The sequence below is a fragment of the Cervus canadensis genome, chromosome 8 (genome assembly GCF_019320065.1).
Source record: "Cervus canadensis isolate Bull #8, Minnesota chromosome 8, ASM1932006v1, whole genome shotgun sequence".
NCBI lineage: Eukaryota > Metazoa > Chordata > Mammalia > Artiodactyla > Cervidae > Cervus > Cervus canadensis.
This window is the reverse complement of record NC_057393.1, coordinates 39,525,668-39,545,375: the sequence shown is the minus strand read 5'-3', so window position 1 is coordinate 39,545,375 and position 19,708 is coordinate 39,525,668. Positions and strand designations below refer to the sequence as shown.

Here is a 19,708-nt window from a genome sequence, read left to right as displayed (position 1 = left end):
CAGACTGCCTGCAATAGTCAGACCTCTCCATTTCAAAACAGCACAGGTGTGTGTGTCTCTTGGTCAAGTTGGATACTTTAGGGACCCCATGGACTCTAGCTTGCCAGGTTCCTCTGTCCAAGGGATTTCCCAGGCAAGAATATTGCAATGGGTTGCCATTTCCTTCTCCAGGGGATCTTCCTGACCAAGGGATAGAACTGGTGTCTCCTGCATCTAATGCACTAAAGGCAGATTCTTTACCCGCTGAGCCACCGGAGAAGGTCTCTAGGTAGGTAACCTGGGACAAGTTACCTTGCTTCTTTGTGTCTCAGTCATGGGAAAAATAGCAGTAACTTTTCTAAGGCTGTGGAGAGGATGATGTATGATTTCACGTGAAGAGTGCCTGGCTCAATGCCAAGGCCATACTAAAAACACTACACATGTTAATATAATATTCAGCATATATAATAGCTTTCATTTCCAGAGGACAAGGAGTGTGCAGAAATGAAGAGGACTAAAGTGTTTCATGGTGGTGGTCAGTAATGGATAAATCTCAAGATGGAATTCCTAACAGGAGATCTAATGAAATTTTTCCATCAAAACCCTTTCCTTCCTCTGACTCCAATGCGAGTGTGTGTGCGCGCTCAGTCGTGTCTGACTCTTTGCAACCTCGTGGATTGCAGCCCGCCAGGCTCTTCTGTCCATAGGATTTTCCAGCCAAGAATACTGGACTAGGTAGCCATTTCCTCCCCCAGGGGATCTTCCTAAGCCAGGGAAGGAACCCCAGACTCCTGTGTCTCCCGCATTGGCAGGCGGATTCTTTACCACTGCGCCACGAGTTCACGCTCAAATCCTGCTGTGTCACCGCACGTGTACACTTAAAAGGCACCTCCTCTGGTCCACCTGGGTGACACTGATGGCCGAGCAAAATGAGAATTCCGGGCGAGGAAGGGAGGGGCAGAGTTTCAGGAGAGAAAGTTGCGCTCCATCGTTTCACACTCCCTCTAGGCTGAAAGCAGAGACCCGCTTTCAACCGCGAGCTCTCTCTGTGGACCACTCGTGGCCTCCGCCTCCGCCGCCGCCGCCGCCGGGGAGGAGGAGGGGGCGGAGGCAGAGGCGGAGGCGGCACCCAGGGGCCGGGGCAGAGGCGGCCAGGACCATCGCAGGGGCAGTTGATTTTCTTGCCGCGGCGGTAGCAGCGACGGCTGCTGCAGGCTCGGTTTCGCCAGGCCGGCGCGTGGGGTTTTGAGGGAGCTGTCTGCCCCGGCGCTGGGGAGCCACGGCGGCGAAGAGGAGGGGAGGACTGCACCGAGACCCCACAAGTGAAAGCCGCAAAGCACCACCAGTCCGCAGAGCAGCGGAGGAGGGTCGGCCGAAGCCAGGGAGCGGGCGCCTGCTCCCTGGGCGCGCTATCACCCGGCCGCACTGCCTTCCAGCAAAAGCCACCGCGGCCCGGGCTGCGGCTGCCAGACGGATGCCCAGGCCACACGGCAGGCGTGGAGACAGCCGCTGCAGTAGCCGCGCCACGCGGTCTCCGGACATCAGAGGCTGCTGGTGAGTAGGCGAGCGCGCCCGCGGGTGAGCGCGCACCGGCACCGATGCGTGTGCACGCCGGGCGCGTGTGCCACCGGCCTGGCGCGCACTCGCCCCTCTTCCGCTAGCGGCGTCCTGTCCCAGGCTTGCTCCGCGGGAGGAAAATGCGCTTTGCCAGCCGCTCACTTCCTTCCTGCCAGCCCTGCGATCGCCTGTCTCCGCCTGCGTTGCCTCTGTCCGCCCCCCGGCGGGCCCCCAGGGGTTAGTTTCACCTTGATCGGGAAAGCAGGAAGCTGTGACTCCTGGGGGGCAGGGCGGGACCCTGGCGGTGATCCATGTACCCGCGTGCGTTTCTGGTTTAGACTTGGGGTGCGGCCTCGGAGATGGTTCAGAGAGCCCACCGCCCTGTCTTTGAGGGCTGCGTTGTAGTGTGGAGAAGGAAGGGGCGAGGTTGGAAAAACAGGCGTCCCGGAGGGACGTGTGGCAGGTCTTTTTATCTGATGCTTACTGTTATGCCCTTGATGAGCCACTCTTAAGGCTTTTTTCCTCTCTCCTGAATAACGTATAAGCCTTGACTGAAAGCCTTAATGAAAAGCACAAAGTGGCGTCACTAAAACATAATTTTCCAGAACTTTCTGAAACAACCGCACACCTATGATAGTCAAGAGCCTAAGGTGTTGTAATTACAGACATTTAGAAATAAAGAAATAAGCAAGAAGTAATTCAGAACCTGATGGAGAGGATTGAAGGAAATCTTAAGTGCTTGAGTGGCATGGGGGTGGCTTTATGGAAATCAGTGTTTGGTAGTAAGTAAAACAGAAATCTAAGTGAGCTCCGGAGAGGACACTGCGTTCCAAACATCCTGCTAGCCACTGAGAATAAAATGAAGTCCTGGGTTTGAAGGCGTTTCCGAGTTTATAATGGATAATCATCAGGATGCTGATTTATGATTTCATGATTCAAGGCCCTGTCAAGGTCAATATGGCAGATTCGTTTCAGCAGGTCAGTTACACCTGAATGTTTGATTTTCTGTTTTGAGTTTAGGGGAGTAGTTTTCTATGGTGGTTTGATAAAGAGATGAAGCCACTGTTTTCTATGTTTTTCCAAACCTTGTTTTAGTTGGCAGTCTTTGTGCGACGGATGCTAACTTGAACTTCAGAGATGTACTCTGTGACTCTGTTATAGTGGGCATTATATAGCTTCTCTGTGAAGATCTATGTTTCCATTTAATACTGAGTCAGTGCCTTTGAGAATTAGGTTCCTCTTTACCATTTACTCCATTACATCTTTTTCATTCAGAAACTTGAGATGTTATTGGAATCCCCCTGGAAAATGAACTGGCTGCTTGTTTTCTGTTCAAGCGTATATACAGCAACTTGCTTGCCTCTTGGGAATTTGCTCTTGAATATACTACTTCAACTGTAATTTATGTGTCAGCTGATTCTTGGGAATTTTAAGAAGAAACTTGTTTTCTTACACTCTTTTGTCAAGGAAGCACCATTTAAATCAGCAGGTAAAGAGTCCTACTTCTTTATCCACTGTGGTCTTCAGGGCCAGTTTCTTGCCTACTTTCACCCTGTTTCATGAGCCTCATTCCCAGTGAGAGGCTTGGAGGGAGAAAATGGGAACATCGTGGTCCCCAGGATGGAAGGCACCTCAGCAAAGAGACCTGTTCCTGGAAAGGAGACTCTTTCTTGGATTGCCTTCGGAGGACTGATAAAAACAGTTAAAGAATTGTTAGCAATAGTTATCTCTCTCTCTGTCTCTCTCTCTTTTTTTTTTAAGCACAAAGGACTTAACACAGTTTGATCACATTCCTCCCTCAAGGATTCTTCTCAAACCTACTTACAGCTACAGTCCAGGGAGTGAGGTTGCCTTTTACAGAGAAGGAAAGCCTGGTGATTCTTGATCAAAATCTGAGGGGTAGAAGAAATAATAGATGCTGCCCAGAAACTACCTGGTGCCTCCCTGGAGGACACATTTACCCATTAGACACACTTTTAAACCACTGGACTTGTGATTCTGTCTAATCCTAGCGTTTTTTTCTTGGCCCTGTGAAAGATTTAGAAGTAACTTCAGTTGAAACTACAAAAAGTGACTCACGGTCATTCTGGAAAATATGATGGTCAGTTCTCTGTCTCTGGAGACTAATATTTAAGCTGTGCATTAAATATTCATTTAAATGAATACTAAGTCTAGAATCTTGCCATGCTTACTGTATAACCTCTTTTAATGTTGATTGTTTCTAGCCATCACTTTATAGGAATCATTAAACATTTCATCAATATGGAACCAATTGATACAGCCAACTAAGACCAACTGAAGGACCAACAGCAATCCTTCTAAAACAAAATGAAAAACCACTGTAGTGGTACCTACTGACTTGCTTATTTCAGCTGTCTGAACATGTGAGTTGTGCAACTGGATGTGTTGAGTATACATTCAGAAGTCCTGAGTTGACATCAGAATGTTCAACTCAGGAATGATCTGGATGTAGCTACATCTGGATATGCCTTTTGTCAGAAATTAGTTGCATTTCTAAGCAAATCAGATGAACTTCTAGTACAATCCTTCATCTTCTCATGCTGAGTGAAAAAGTCGCTTAAACATTTGACAAATTGCTAAGTCTTTAAAGTTCATGTTTGATTTTCTCTTTAAGTTTTAAATTAAATCTATACTATGTTTGTCCATTGATGTGGTTGGAAAAAAGACATTAATTCAGACCACTGGTTAGTTAGCAACTTGTATTTATTAAAAGCAGCCCTATGAGATAAGAACCAGTAATTCATATTTTTGCTTAGCTCTAGTTAGCCTTTCAAGACATTCTTGGAAATGAATGCATTGTGTGATCTTGAATATGAAGGGTGTTATGCCCCCCCCACCTTTTTTAATAGTTCTGATTTTCCATCCTCAGTCATTGGAAGTTTACCCTGTGATTCATGATCTAATTTCAGAATGAAAGATCAGAAAACTTATTGAAATTTGCCTAGATATTAACATTATAGAGCATATAGTAAAGCAGATTTTTCTCTGGTATTCTTCCCTTTTGAGACTCCAATCAAGCTGTTTAAGATGAGATACTTAAATATTTAAATTTTTTTCTCTTGGGTTGTGCCCAAAATAAATAAAATTTTAAAACTGCTTATCATAGTTTTGAAGTAGCACAAATACTGCTATTCTCTGCATAATGAAACATGGCCATTCTTATCAAGTATTTATTTGGTAAGTAGGCACCAGAGCACTTGAACTAGAGATAAAGTCATGTTCCTTTCATGTCTTATTAAGGTCCTTGAAAGCAAGGGAGTGGAAATTTGATTTTGGCAACATAGCCAATTCAAGATAGGTTTCTTGAAAGGAGTAGGCGTGAAAAAATCTTTATGGAAGGGCATTTTGGCAGTTGGGTGGGGTGTGGATTGGCAAAAGAAGAGAGTACAGGTGTAATCTGGTGTCAGATGATGACAGCCTAACGTAGGATCCCAGTGAAAACTGAGATGAAGAAGGGAAAACTTTAGATAGCTAGACATCAGGATTCCTTGTTTTATGTGGAAGAGGAGGTATTAACCTGGGGTACGGACAGTGTGGTCACATATGCATTCCACATCCACAGAACACCTCTCCACTTGATGACAAGCGTTCTTTCCTCCCAAGCCCTGATGTAACCTCAGAGTCTTGTAAACATTTGACAAATGCTTATTAATAAGCATTAGTTATGAAACATGTGCCATATGCTGGGCACTGTACTCAGCCTTTACATGTGTTGTCTCAAAGATGATGTAGTGATTAGGAACATGAACTCTTTTTGCCATTTACTAGTTATGTGTCTTTGGGGGAGTTCCTAAGTTCTCTGAGCTTCAGTTTATTCATCTTTCAATTGGGGTGTTAGTTTTTCTCTCATAAGGTTTGGGGGACGAGTAAATGAATTAATAGATATAAATGGAAAGTTCTAAGAAGTGTCTGACACGAGGTTAATTGCTCCATGTGTTTGTTATTATTATTATTAATTCATAAAACAATCTTATGCAATAGGTACCATTTTGCAGATTAAAAAACTGAAGCACAAAGAAGCTAAGTAAATTGCTCAGGGTCATAGGCTGGAAGAGAGTGACAGACCTGAGCATCAAACTTAGACAATCTGACTCAGTGTCTGCTTCCCTGACTTAGGTGTGGACACTGATTGGAGTGAGAAAAGTGGGCGCTTGTCTTCATGAGAGCTGGTGCTCCAATCATTCGCACTGGAGATGTTTATCATCTCCTGTGTAGAATTAGTACTCAGATTCTTGTACAAAATTTTTGCTATTTTTCCTTGATGTTTAATGGTTTTGTAAATGGTATTTTTCATTAAATTCCTTTTTAAGAAGGGTTCCAATTTGTTTTTGCCTAAAAGTTGACCTATGTAATACATGTTATAGTCATTTGTAACATCCCTTCTTATACCTAGTGAACCTTTGCAGGAGGCAGGAAGATATGTCTGTGTATGTGTGTGTGTGTGTGTGTGTGTGTGTGTGTGTGTGTGTGTGTGAGTTGTTCAGTCGTGTCCGACTCTTTGAGACCCCAGGGACTGTAGCCCACCAGGCTCCTCTGTCCACAGGATTCTCCAGGTGAGAAGACTGGAACAAGTTGCCATTTCCTATTCTAGGGATCTTGCCGACCCAGATATCAAACCCAGGTCTCCTGCATTGAAGGCAGATTCTTTACCATCTGAGTCAGCAGGGAAGCCCATGTAATATGTACTATATATCTTTTATACAATGTGTGTGTGTGCTCAGTCGCTTCAGCTGTGTCCAACTCTTTGCAACCTTATAGACCCACCAGACCTTTGCAACCCTATGAACCCAGGGATCAAACCTGCGTCTCTTGTGTGTCCTGCATTGCAGGCAGATTCTTAACCCACTGAGCTACCTGGGAAGCTACAATGTATGTAGTGTATACATAATATAATGTGTACATTATATAAATGTGTGCATTATAACATATATACATTATATGTAATATATATGCTGCATAATACATTATATTAGGGAGATATTTACATTATATATAATCACTGGATAAGGAGAGATGTTACAGATGAGTGTGTATATGTTGTATTATTGGAAATGTATCAGTAGTTTGAAAAATTTCCATGCCATCCACCTTTATCCACTTTTTTAGAGTCTCATATATCTTCCATTCATAAGCCATGGTGAAGTTATGATGCCATTTCATGACCATTTTTATTCAGAATACTTTAGAGTATTAATATTGTAATTTAAATATTTTAACTTTAATATTAAAGTATTAAAATAAGCAGCTCTAGCTGTTCTTTGACTTGTTGAAGTAATTACATCACATCTAATTATAAAAGGCCAGACCTTTTTTATTATTGGACCTGCCACTAACATTATATTATACTTCAGCTATACCTCAATTTTTTAAAAAAAATAGATGCCAGGTTTTAATTAGAGGTGGGAAGATTGCTGTGGCAACAAAGAATAAAAAATTCTCAATTCCTCCAGAACTTCTGTAGGAAGGAGTATGTCATCACTGATTTCAATATTTTAACATTATGTTGTTGTTGTTCAGTCACTCAATTGTCTCTGACTTTTTGCATCCCCATGGATTGCAGCATGTCAGGCTTCCCTGTCCTCTAGTATTTCCCAGAGTTTGCTCAAGTTCATGTCCACTGAGTTGGTGATGCTATCTAACCATCTCATCCTCTGCCTCTCTCTTCACCTTTTGCCTTCAATTTTTCACAGCATCAAGGTTTTTTCCAGTGAGTTGGCTCTTCACATCAGGTGACCACAGTATTGGAGCTTCAGCTTTAGCAGCAGTCCTTCCAGTGAATATTCAGGGTTGATTTCCCTTGGGATTGACTGGTTTGATCTCTTTGCAGTCCAAGGGACTCTCAGCAGTCTTTTTCAGCATCACAATTAGAAAGCATCAATTCTTCAGCGTTCAGCCTTTTTTATGGTCCAACTATCACATTTGTACATGACCACTGGAAAAACCATAACTTTGACTATGCATGTACCTTTGTTGGCAAAGTGATGTCTTTGCTTTTTAATATGCTGTCTAGGTTTGTCATAGCTTTCCTTCTAAGAAGCAAGTGTCTTACTTTCATGGCAGCAGTTACCAGCCACAGTGATTTTGGAGCCCAAGAAAAGAAAATCTGTCACTGCTTCCACTTTTTTCCCTTCTATTTGCCGTGAAGTGATGGGAACAGATGCTGTGATATTAGTTTTTTTTAATGTTGAGTTTTAAGTCAACTCTTTCACTCACATTTTTCAAGATGAGGCTGTTTAGTTCCTCTTCACTTTCTGGCTCTTTAGTTCCTCTTCATTTTCTGCCGTTAGAGTGGTATCATCTGCATATCTGAGGTCATTGATATTTCTCCCTGCAATCTTGATTCTAGCTTATGACTCTTCCAGCCCAACATTTCACATGATGTACTCTGCATATAAGTTAAATAAGCAGGCTGACAATATACAGCCTTGTACTCTTTTCCCAATTTTGAACCAGTCATTTGTTCTATGTAAGGTTCTAACTGTTGCTTCTTGACCCGAATACAGGTTTCTCACGAGACAGATAAGGTACTGTGGTGTTCCCATCTCTTTAAGAATTTTCCACAGTTTGCTGTGATTCACACAGTCCAAGGCTTTCTCATAGTCAATGAAGCAGAAGTAGATTTTTTTTCTGGAATCCCCTTGCTTTTTTTATGGTCCAACGAATGTTGGCAGTTTAGCCCTTATAATTATTTGTTCTCATAAATAACTTTCAGAAATTTGTAGCTCACTGTTTTTTTCTAAGGAGGCAAAAACTATTCTTGGTCTTGTGTAAAAAGTTCATGGATACTATTTAGTTGAGGAATATTTTTTAAATCTGATTTTAAAAAATATAGCCTGCGTTGTTTGATTTTACCCTTTTGTGTAAGTAATTATTTAACTGAAGTCCAGTTTATTTAAAGGAACTGTTTAAAAAAGTTGTGAGTTTAAACTTGATTAAGGATGAAAGAATTTGAGTTTTGATGAATATGGTGTTCTGTTTTTACACTTTTGTTATACTTAGGTTTCAGCAGTACTGCAGTAACCGAACCAAAGATTCAACCCAGGCTCGTGTAAGAGATAACTGTTCAGAGACCCATCACAAATTATTCACCTTGATTGTTTCACTTGATTTGACTCTGGTTTATCTGGAAACAGGAGGCCAGTGATGAGTCATTTTTAACCCTTCTAGGCCCCAGTTAACACTGCCTGCCTGTTTTGTCTTTGCAGGTACTTAGAGGTACACTCTAAGGTACCTCTTAGGGTGGGTCTCTGGGGGAGTATTACATTTCAGACTTGAATGGCTAGGCCAGTAATCAACTGTGCACCTTTTCATTAAAAGCAGAAAGAAAACTGTAATCACTACTGGCCATCTTGGTTAACTTCTGCTCATCTAAGGACCCTGTAATTTTATTTAACCTGTGGCTGGAGCCTTGTCTTTTAACTCTGGGAGCATGAATTTCAGCCACTGGCAAGAAGTGTGGGGAGGCCTTAATTCCTGTGGGCGCATGCTTTAGTCTTCTGATGGGTTGACTCCAGTTTTTTTTTTTCCAATCTGTTTTGTCCTTGAAAGATTGGCTTTAAAGTAGTTCCACAAGATAAATTTTCTTTAACGGGAAGAACAATTGGAAGTGGTGAATGGCATGAGGTTAGAAAAGAGAAACCTGGAATAAATCCTTCATACATTCCTGTTTTTGCAAAAATGGGGCAGAGAAACTGCTTACTGAATTATTATACTACTTTAAGGGGGGGAAAATGAAAATCATTTGGAATCAGTAGTGGGTGTGGAACTTTTTTGTCCAAATATTGAAAAGTTCAAGAAATTCAAATATGGCTTTGAAAGAAATGTAAATGACATTCTTAGGAGACCAAGGTTCTTTTTCTTTCATCAGAATGTTAGTGAAAGTGTTAGTCACTCAGTTGTGTCTGACTCTTTGTGACCCCATGGACTGTAGCCCACCAGGCTCCTCTGTCCATGGAATTCTCCAGGCAAGAACACTGGAGTGGGTAGCCATTTCTTTCTCCAGGGGATCTTCCTGACCCAGGGATCGAACCCGAGTCTCCTGCATTGCCGGCAGATTCTCTACCATCTGAGCCACAAGGGAAGCCCTTTCTTTTTGTCAAGTGTAATATTATTGAAAGACTTAGAAAGGTCACTAAGGCAGTGCATCTCAAACTAGTTTCAAAAAACCAGAATGACTTCCATGCCACCCCTATAAGTTTTTTAAAAAAAATTTTTTGTTTTATTTTTTGGCCATGTAGTATGTGGTATCTTAGTTCCCCAACTAGGAACTGAACCTGTGCCCCTATATTGGAAGTGCAGGGTCATAACCCCTGGACCACCAGAGAAGCCCTCCCATAGGTTATTTATTATTCAATAAGTCTAGACAGGGCCTGGGAGACTTCTTTCAACAACCTTTTCAGAGAATTCTGATGCAGGTGGTCTATAAACCGTACTTAGAGGAAAACCTATTTAGAAGCTAAATTTAATTTCCTATTCAGATTTGTGCTTCTGTTTTTAAGTTTATGCATTTATTCCTCTGACTTTGATATACATTTTTATGGAAAAACATGTGTCAATGCTGCCTTGGGGTTTTTTTTAATGGCACCCAATACTGTGTTTTATTCCCTTGTTATTACCTATTTTCAAATAAATGAAATCAGAAAACCACAGAGCTGGTGGGAATTTTTAGAAAGGATGTCGAACCTTCTGAATGGCGGATGTTGGGGTAGGGCAGAGAGGATTTGATCAAAAAGAGAAGTAGAGGAAGCTATATATTACGAAGCAGTGGAAAGCAAAATCAGTAGTGCACAGCACTGGGGGCTGGCAAGAGTATTTGGACCTCTTCTGGTAGGCAGTAGGTTGCCAGTGCTTTTTTGAGCAGGGGACTAACCTAATGCAAACAAGCCTTACTCTTGTGCAAGGGACACCTGATACCTGCCCAGCAGAGAGGATTCATGAACAGCAGAAGGGAGCAGGTGAGCACTTAGGCCTTGATTTTAGCAGGACTGGCTGAAAGGTTCATGAAGCAGAATTATTCCGAGCTGTTTTCCTTAAGGTCTATAGCCAGTAAGTTGCTGTCTCCAGCAGCCACAACGGTGGTGGCACAGTGTCAAAGAGTCCACCTGCCAATGGAGGAGATGCGGGTTTGATTCCTGGGTCGGGAAGATCCCCTGGAGAAGGAAATGGCAACCCACTCCAGTATTCTTGCCTGGAAAATTCCATGGACAGAGGAACCTGGTGGGCTACAGTCCATGGGGTTCACAAAAGACTCAAAGGTGACTTTACTGAACAACAACAGGCAGCTGCATGTTATGGTGTAACATCAAGGTCACGCAGCCCAGCCATAAGGACATACAGTCTCTCTCAGCTTAGAAAGCCCCTGAATAACTACATATTTCAACTACTCTTACTGCCATAACATGGTTGGCCATGAGTCTCACATTAGACCAGGGAAATAGACTCGGAGTAATTGATCAGAATCCATACATCTAGAAACTGGCAGGGCTGGACTAAAAATCTGGAGCTACCTACTTATGATTTATAGGCTTTTTTTTTTTAAGGTATTATTTGTCTGATTATAAAGTGATACATATCTGTAACAAATTATATTGAAAGTGAAAGTGTTAGTCTCTCAGCTGTGTCTGACTCTTTTCAACCCCCTGGACTTTAACTCACCAGGCTCCTCTGTCCATGGAATTCTCCAGGCAACAATACTGGAATGGGTCGCCATTCCCTTCTCCAAGATATCGTCTCAACCCAGGGATCAAACTAAGGTCTCCCATATTGCAGGCAGATTATTTACCATCTTGAGTCACCAGCTGAGAAAAATCCAGTGTATGTTGTTCAAATTTTTTCTTGCAAACACCAACATACATTAAATATACATGTATTAGTAATACAAGATGGGAGTCATGTTATTTTACAACTTGCTTTTTTTTCACTTAATGCTGTAACTCGGACAACTTCCTGGTTCAGAGCATACAGATATAAGTCTTTTCTAATGGCTTCATTTACTATAGAATTTTTTTTTTCAAATAACCTTCTGCATATTTCTGCTTCCTCCTACATATTTCAGTTTCCAGAACTGTAGTATTTTTAAGCATGTTGCATTGATTTAGAGCAAGTGTGTGTGTGTGTGTGTGTGTGTATGTGTGTGTGTGTGTGTGTGATTAGTGTATTATTGGGCAGGACAGTCTATGGGAAAAACTTGGAATTGCTGGGTCAACAGAAACGTGTACTATTTTTTAAATAGCCAATTTTTTTTCCAGTCTTCAGTATTAAGTATGATGGATCATGTAAAGTTTATCGATCAAATAAATGAAAATACCATTTCAAATTCATAGTTTCGTAATTACTAGTGAAATTAACATTCTTTCACATGTTGCTTAGCCATTCATAGTTCTCGCATGACTTGTTCATTTGCCCGTTTTTATTCAACTTTTTATCTCTTTCTTACTGTTACCCAAATATGCCTTATAGTTTAGACATAGCCGGTATTATATATATTGCATGTGATGCAAACATTTTTTCCTTTTGTTGTCCTTTGTTGAAGGGATTGTTAAGGTACTAGCTGAACATTTTTAAAATATTTAATTTTAAGTAATTTCAGACTTACAGAAAACTGCAAGAACAGTACACAGAATTTCTGTGTATTCTTTACCCATTTCCCCCAACACCTCATATAAGCATGGTAGTTATCAAAATAGGATACTAACATTGTTACAATACTATATTGTCTAGTCTACAGATCTTATTCACATTTCACCAGTGTCCTCCTTCTGGTCCAGAGTCCCATCCAGGATCACACATGGCATTTTGCTGTCATGTCTTCTTAGTCCCTTTTGGTCAGAAGTGTTCCCTCAGTCTTTGTCTGTCTTTCATCATCTTGACACGTTTTCAGAACACTGGCCAGTTGTTTTATAGAAAATCCCTCAATATAGGTTTGTCTTATATTTCTTTATGAGTGTATGACTAAGAGTGTGACTTAGTCTGGAAGTAGTCAAAAATATCTGCCTGAGGAAGAGATGCTTAAACTAACCCTGGAAGGATACAGAGGAAGTAAATGTGTGAAATGAGGGTACAGAGAAGGCTGGTGGTTTGGCAGCTGGATCAGACCCAGCTCTGTGGGACCTATTAAAAATATGTGATATTGACAGTGATGGGAAGCTGTTAAAGGGTTTTAAGGGAAGAAATAACAATATTTGAATGGCATGACAGTTGTATGTAGAATTAAACAAAGAGGCATGTGATGGAAACAAATAGACCGATTAGAAGGCTATTCTAGTGATGCAGACAGAATAAAGGGTGACACGGATTAGGCTCCTCTGAGGAAAGATGGTGAGAAAATGCAGATTTGAGAGTTATCTTGGAGGGTGACTCAGTAAATATGAGTGATAGAATGGATGTGGATCGAGGGAAGAAGGAGATGTATGGCAACTATTTCCAGGTTTTCCCAGGTTTGTGCAACTGATTGGATGTTGATGCCATTCACTGAAATACAGGAGAAATCTCTTCGGAAGTCAGAAGCATCACCATCTCTACTTCCCATACATGCCAACATTCACAGTATCTTTGCCTGCTTATGCTCCTGTATCCCAGTCTGTCCACTTCACTTCCAAGTTCTATGCGTTTTCCCCTTAGAATCTCTCCCAGTAGCTATTTATACTTCTACATTCTTTTTACCACTCTCAGTTCAGTCCTGGGGTATCTCAAACACAGTTGCATCCTTGCCTCCTTTCTGAATTGCTAATATCTTTTTTTCTATGTAAGTTTACCCATCATTCACAGACTGCTTTTTTCCACTTCATTGAAGTATTATTAACAGTGTTAGGTGCTCAGTCATGTCCAACTCTTTGCATCCACATGGACTGAAGCCTGTCAGGCTCCTCTGTCCATGGAATTCTCCAGGCAAGAATACTGGAGGGGGTAGCCATTCCCTTCTCCAAGCAATCTTCCCAATCCAGGGGTGGAACCCAGGTCTCCTGCATTGCAGGTAGATTCTTTACCATCTGAGCCACCAGAGGTTACTTCAGTTGAATAAATAATATACTATGTGTCTAGTTTGGGCAGATCACCTTATTGAGCAGAGTTGAGAATTAAATAAGAAGCTAAGCAAAATTGAAGAGATTCAGGGTCAGGTTGCCTCATGATAAAAAGAAACTGTGTCCTTGTCATACTCCTTACATAAAAATAAATTCCACACAGATCAAAGGTATTCATTCAAAAATGACCATAAAATTACTAGGAGAAAAAGATTGGTAGACGTATTTAAACTTTTATCGTCAGTGAGTTTGAAGACCCTCTAAAGAATGATGTATAACCCAGATATCATAAAGGAAAAATAGATCTATTAGGCTAAAACTTTAAAAATTTTGTACAAAAATTAAACAACCTTCAACAAAAACTCCAACTAAACTAATAAATACAGAATAATGATATAGAAGGACAGAAATATAAAATTCACTGTTTTCAAACTCTACAGAAATAACTGCTTCAGGAATGAATCATCTTTGAATGCTAAAATGAATAGGCAAAAGTATATTTGCATTTCTCAGAGTAACTCGGTATAAGATACTTTGTAATTATAAGAAGAAAACTAGTGTCTTTACAGGGAACAAACCTGGCAGACGTAACTTAGGTGATCAAAGTTGACATCGGGTAACAAGGCAAATCAGTGTCTTCCTGAGGTACTGAGAAGAACACATCACCACTTCTGAGGTATTTTTGCCCCCAAAATGCATAACTATCTGTTGTATTTCGTATTTGTAGCACTTACCACAGTTTTAATGATTTATTTGTGCAGATGGTTAATATCTTAGCATCTCTCTGCTCAACTTCCTGCCTCTAGCAGAGTATAAGTTTCATAAGATCAATAGTGTCTGTATCTTTGCTTACTAGCTCCTAGCATGAAGTAGGAGCTTCATAAAAAATGTTGAATAAGTAAATGAATGAATGAATTTACTTAGAGGTAATACTTGTGGGGAAAAGGTAGTTAGCCTTGGAACTATTGAGTTCTCACTCAATCCCAGTTGGATGTTATGGTGAAAGTTGCTTGAGTGAAGACACAGTGCTCAGACTAAGACTTGATTGAAGCCTTGAAAGAAACATGGAATAAAAGAACATTAAGAGAAAAGACTTAACATAAAGTGTGTTAAAAGAAAAAGCTGGCTTAAAACTCAACATTCGTAAAACTAAGATCATGGCATCCGGTCCCATCACTTCATGGCAAATTGATGGGGAAACAGTGGAAACAGTGACAGACTTTATTTTCTTGGGCTCCAAAATCACTGTGGACGGTGACTGCAGCCATGAAATTAAAAGACACTTGCACCTTGAAAGAAAAACAATGACAAACCTAGACAGCATATTAAAAAGCAGAGACATTACTTTGCCTATAAAAGTCTATATAGTCAAAGCTATGGTTTTTCCAATAGTCATGTATGGATGTGAGAGATGGACAGTAAAAAAAGGCTGAGTGCCAAAGAACTGATGCTTCGGAACTGTGGTGCTGGAGAAGACTCTTGACAGTCCCTTGGACTGCAAAGTCCTAAAGGAAATCAGTCCTGAGTATTCATTGGAAGGACTGACGCTGAGGATGAAGCTCCAATACTTTGGCCACCTGATGCGAAGAGCTGCCTCATTAGAAAAGACCCTGATACTGGGACAGCTTGAAGGCAGGAGGAGAAGGGGGTGATAGAGGATGAGCTGGTGGGATGGCATCCGACTCAATGGACATGAGTTTGAGCAAGCTTGGGAGATGGTGAAGGACAGGGAAACCTGGCGTGCTGCAGTCTGTGAGGTCGCAAAGAGTCAGACACGACTGAGTGACTGAACAACACAGATGAGGGAAGTGGGAGGAGAAAGGAACTACCTCTACTTCATTTAAAATGAGGCAGGAGTTTGTTCTAGAGTAGGTACTGTTCAGCTGATCAAGGTCAAGCATTTAGAGGTTATTGGTAACTGTCTTAGAGAATTTTTTCCTGATGCACTGAGTCTCAAGTTTCAATGAACATAAAGATCTTCTGGGCCGCTTGATAAAAATAGAGATCTGTGGGGCACCCTTCCCAGAAATTCTGACTCGGTGAGGCATAGAAATCTGTTTCTTGTTAACAACCACCTCCTCTACTGGGTAATTATGCTGCAGGTGGCCCAGGAACCACACTCAGAGGAGACTACATCACAGGGGAGGGATGTCAGCTGCAGGGAAGGAAAATAGGAAGTGAGTGGGGTGTGCAAAGAGAAACAGTGGACTGGACTGCCACTTGCTAATGATTTTGGCAATATATAGGGGCTTCCCTGATGGCTCAGCCAGTAAAGTATCCACCTGCAATGCAGGAGACGTAGGAGATGATTCCCTGGAGGAGGAAATGGCAGCTCACTCCAGTGTTCTTGCCTGAAACGTCCCATGGACAGAGGACCTTGATGGGCTATAGTCCACAGGGTCACAAAGGGTCGGACATGACTGAGCATTAAGCACACAATTGGTAGTATAGGGAATTTTTTAAGCATTAAAAAAAATCTTCCAGGGAAAGTTTTGGAGGGACACAGCCTGTTTTGGTTTTGTCCACTGCTTTGAAGAGATTATCTAGTTCAAAACCAGAAATGTGACTGCAGCTATCTATTGAAATATGTTGAACAGTTAGAATATTTCCTGTGGTTGAGGAACCCTGGAGAAGCAGTGGATGAGAGGTATTCTAGGACAGCTTTTGCTTTTGAAAATAGTGCTGGATTGAATTCATCTTGTTCATGTACTGCCCTTAGGAAATATATGAAAATTAAATAAAATTGATTAATAATGCCCAAGGACTGACCTCATCTCTGGGCTTCAGGCATCTGGCAGGCAAAGAAAATGGTGTTTAGAAATTTTATTTCTGCTTCATTGAATTAGATAACTTCTGGATAGTATTTTCTTAAAAGCGAATTACAATAAAAGGGAAGTATGTTCAAGTGGATATTAGAGTTTGGTGGTTTATGGGTGGTTTATCTTTAGAATGCATAATTTCTAGGAAACTTTAGTATTTTAACAGCAAGATAACACAATTAAGCTCCTGTGAATTTATGGTGACAGATTAGCTGCATTTCTTCCCAGCACTTCAAATTCATTTTCCAAATGTTTTATGAAGTTTTTATTGTTTTATGAAAATATTAATTGAATCATCTCATTTAAAAGTACAACAGAATCATAAATTAGTACATTTATGAGCATATGAAATGCCTTTTGAATATCACAATTTATTTTATTTTTGTATTGAGGTATAGTTGATTTACAATATCATCTTAGTTTCAGATGTACAGAAAACTGATTCAGTTATACATATGTATTTTTTTCTAATTCTCACACATCATAAGTTATATGACATTGACTATAGTTCCCTGTGCTATACAGTGAATACTTGTTTATCTATTTTATATATAGTATTGTATATCTGTTAATTCCCTGCTCCTAATTTATCCCTACCTCCATTTCCCCTTTGGGAAGTTTGTTTTCTATCTCTGAGTCTGTTTCTGTTTTGTAAATAAGTTCATTTGTATTACTTTTTAGATTCCACGTATAACTGATATCATATAATATTTGTCTTTGGCTTTTTCACTCAGGATAATCTCCAGGTCCATCCATGTTGCTACAAAGGCAATTATTTCATCCATTCTTATGGCCAAGTAATTTGAATAGCACAACCTAGAATTTGTATTAAAAACCAGCAAGTATTTTGAATTGAACTGTCTTGGTTAGATAATTATGCATTGAATTTCTTTTCTTTTAATGTTTATTTTTATTTATTTGCTTATGTGTTAGCTGTGCTGGGTCTGCATTGCTTTGAAGGCTTTTCTCTAGTTGCAGCCAGTGGGGGCTACTCTCTGGCTTCGGTGCGCAGGCTTCTCTTGCTGGGGAGCACAGGCTCTCCGGTGTGCAGACTTCACTAGTTGCAGCTCCTGGGCTCTGGAGCACAGGCTGTAGCTGTGGCACACGGGCTGTCTCCCCATGGCACGTAGGATCTTCCCAGACCAGGGATCGAACCCGTGTCTCCTGAGCACCAGGGAAGCCCTGCATTGCATTTCTTAACCACATGTTCCAGGTGTTCAGTCCACAGACATCGAATCATCCTGCCTAAGAAACAAGTGGAGGGAATGGATGCCCTTTTATTTTTTGGCAGCAAAAAGACTAGGAATCAGATGCTAGTAATGCCAAACTGAAGTCTCATTTCTGCAATAAACCCTATTGCTCTTATCCAAAGCCCAAGAATTTGACCTTCCCCTGATTTCATCATTAGCTATTAAACATGAATTGCCAGTATCACTGTGTGACTCATAGTGCGAACTCTGGGATCTTACACACCTAGTTTTGAGTCTTTGCTCCACCACTTAGTTAACTTGCTCACCTATTCTGGGCTCTAGTTTCCTCCCCTGTAAAATGGAGATGATGATCTTTATCAGTTCTCGAGTGCTTCCTGCCACCACGCCTCCTGCCACCGTTGGTTTCGCAAGCATTTTCTCGCTTTACCTTCTCAACAGCTCTTTCCTTCGTTACTATTATCAACCCCATTTTGAAGTCTGGGTAGCTGTGACTCTGCAGTTAGTGATTGGAATTGGAATTTGAACTCCTGTGGTTGACCCTGGGGGTTGCATATCAAATGTCTAGACTCAACTGCCTCCTGTTTGATAAGGCTATTGGGAGGACTGAGCTCATGGGGGTTAATACAGAATTTCAGGTAACCAGAGAAGGAAAGCTTTTGGTTAGTTGTGTGTGTGTGTTAGTCCCTCAGTCATGCCTAACTCTTTGCGACCCCATGGACTGTAGTCTGCCAGACTCTCCTATCCATGGGATTTCCTAGGCAAGAATACTGAAGTGGGTTACCACTTCCTTCTCCAGCAGATCTTCCCCACCCAAGGATTGAACCTAGGCCTCCTGCACTGTAGATAGATTCTTTACCATCTGAGCCGCCAGGGAAGCCCTACCTATTATTATGATAGCTTTTGCTGAATTAAAGGTGATATACATAGTCTTACCTCACCTTCACAGAACTCAGCTTGCTCTTATCTAGAAGGTAATGGAGGGGGAAAAAAGGTAAGAAAAATGATTTTTGAGCAACCAAATTATAAATCATGTAGCAGTCATTGTAATCAGCATATAGTTTACTCACAGGAGACTATACAGGAGATCCCTTCAGACCTGTGTCCAGTTCAGCTTTGATTTTTACAAATAAGCTTGAGTTAGAGTGATTAAGCTAGACTAAAAGGAGAGAAAGACTGAAGTCAGAGCGGTTTGGTGAGGTTGTTTTTCTAAGTGATTTTCTAGATGAAAGCAAGTTAGAGATAGAGGGAAACATTGCTATTAGCAGGTACATTGAAATAAGACTGAGTCATCAAGAAAGAGTAAATAATGTGTTGCATGAGTGTGTTTAGTTGCTGTCATGTCCGACTCTTTGCAATCCTATGGACTACAGCCCGCCAGACTCCTCTGTCCATGGAATTTTTCAGGCAAGAATACTGGGACTGGTTGCCATTTCCCACTCTAGGAGATCTTCCCAACCCAGGGATTGAACCTGTATTTCTTAGGTCTCCTGCATTGACAGATGAATTCTTTACCACTATTTATGTTTTAATCAAAGAAAAATATATTATCTTAGAAATATTTACTTTGACAGTTAAATCTCACAAAATTCTTCTCCTTCTTTGTCTTATTGATATTCATAATCACCACTTTCACCACTGGATTCACATAGGTAAATACCAGTATTTCCCTATATTGCCAGAGTAACCCTATATCAATTAGGCAGCAGATTATGTAATCCTAAGAGTGCCTTAGACAATGGTACTTGTGTCTTACACAATAACAGTTCAGAGGAGAATGGTTTCAAGATAGCTTCAGCAGCTCAGCAGTTTCTGCAAGGAGCCAGGCTCCCTCCACCCTCCACCTCTGCCATCCTCCGCACACCAGCTGCCTCTTAGGCTTGACCCATCTGGGTTGCAAGATGGCTGCTGCATTTCAAGTTTTACATGAAGACACATGTCCAGCTGATGAAAAGGCATATATTCTGCAGTCTTTTTGTATTAGAGATGAAAGTCTCTCAGAGTCCTCCCAACAAATTGCTTCTTCTTGTCCCTTTGTCCAAGAGTTGGTCAACTGTCAACTAGTCAAGTCCTGAGTGCCAAGGAATCTGGAAAAGTGAGTATC

The 19,708-nt window shown here is 41.2% G+C and overlaps 1 protein-coding gene across 5 annotated transcripts in view; it reads left to right on the top strand.

Annotated features, from left to right (window-relative positions):
- The first annotated feature begins 1,140 nt into the window (after nt 1-1,140).
- Nucleotides 1,141-19,708, top strand: part of STAMBPL1 (STAM binding protein like 1) — a 49,769-nt gene continuing 31,201 nt past the window's right edge. For 2 of the 5 annotated variants that reach the window (XM_043476133.1, XM_043476135.1), the window contains exon 1: nt 1,597-1,773. The gene's annotated coding sequence lies outside the window, so the exon portion shown is untranslated. Of the gene's footprint in view, nt 1,534-1,596; nt 1,774-2,387; nt 2,515-19,708 lie in introns of those variants that run through there. The other 3 variants (XM_043476132.1, XM_043476136.1, XM_043476134.1) reach the window with 3 other exon arrangements.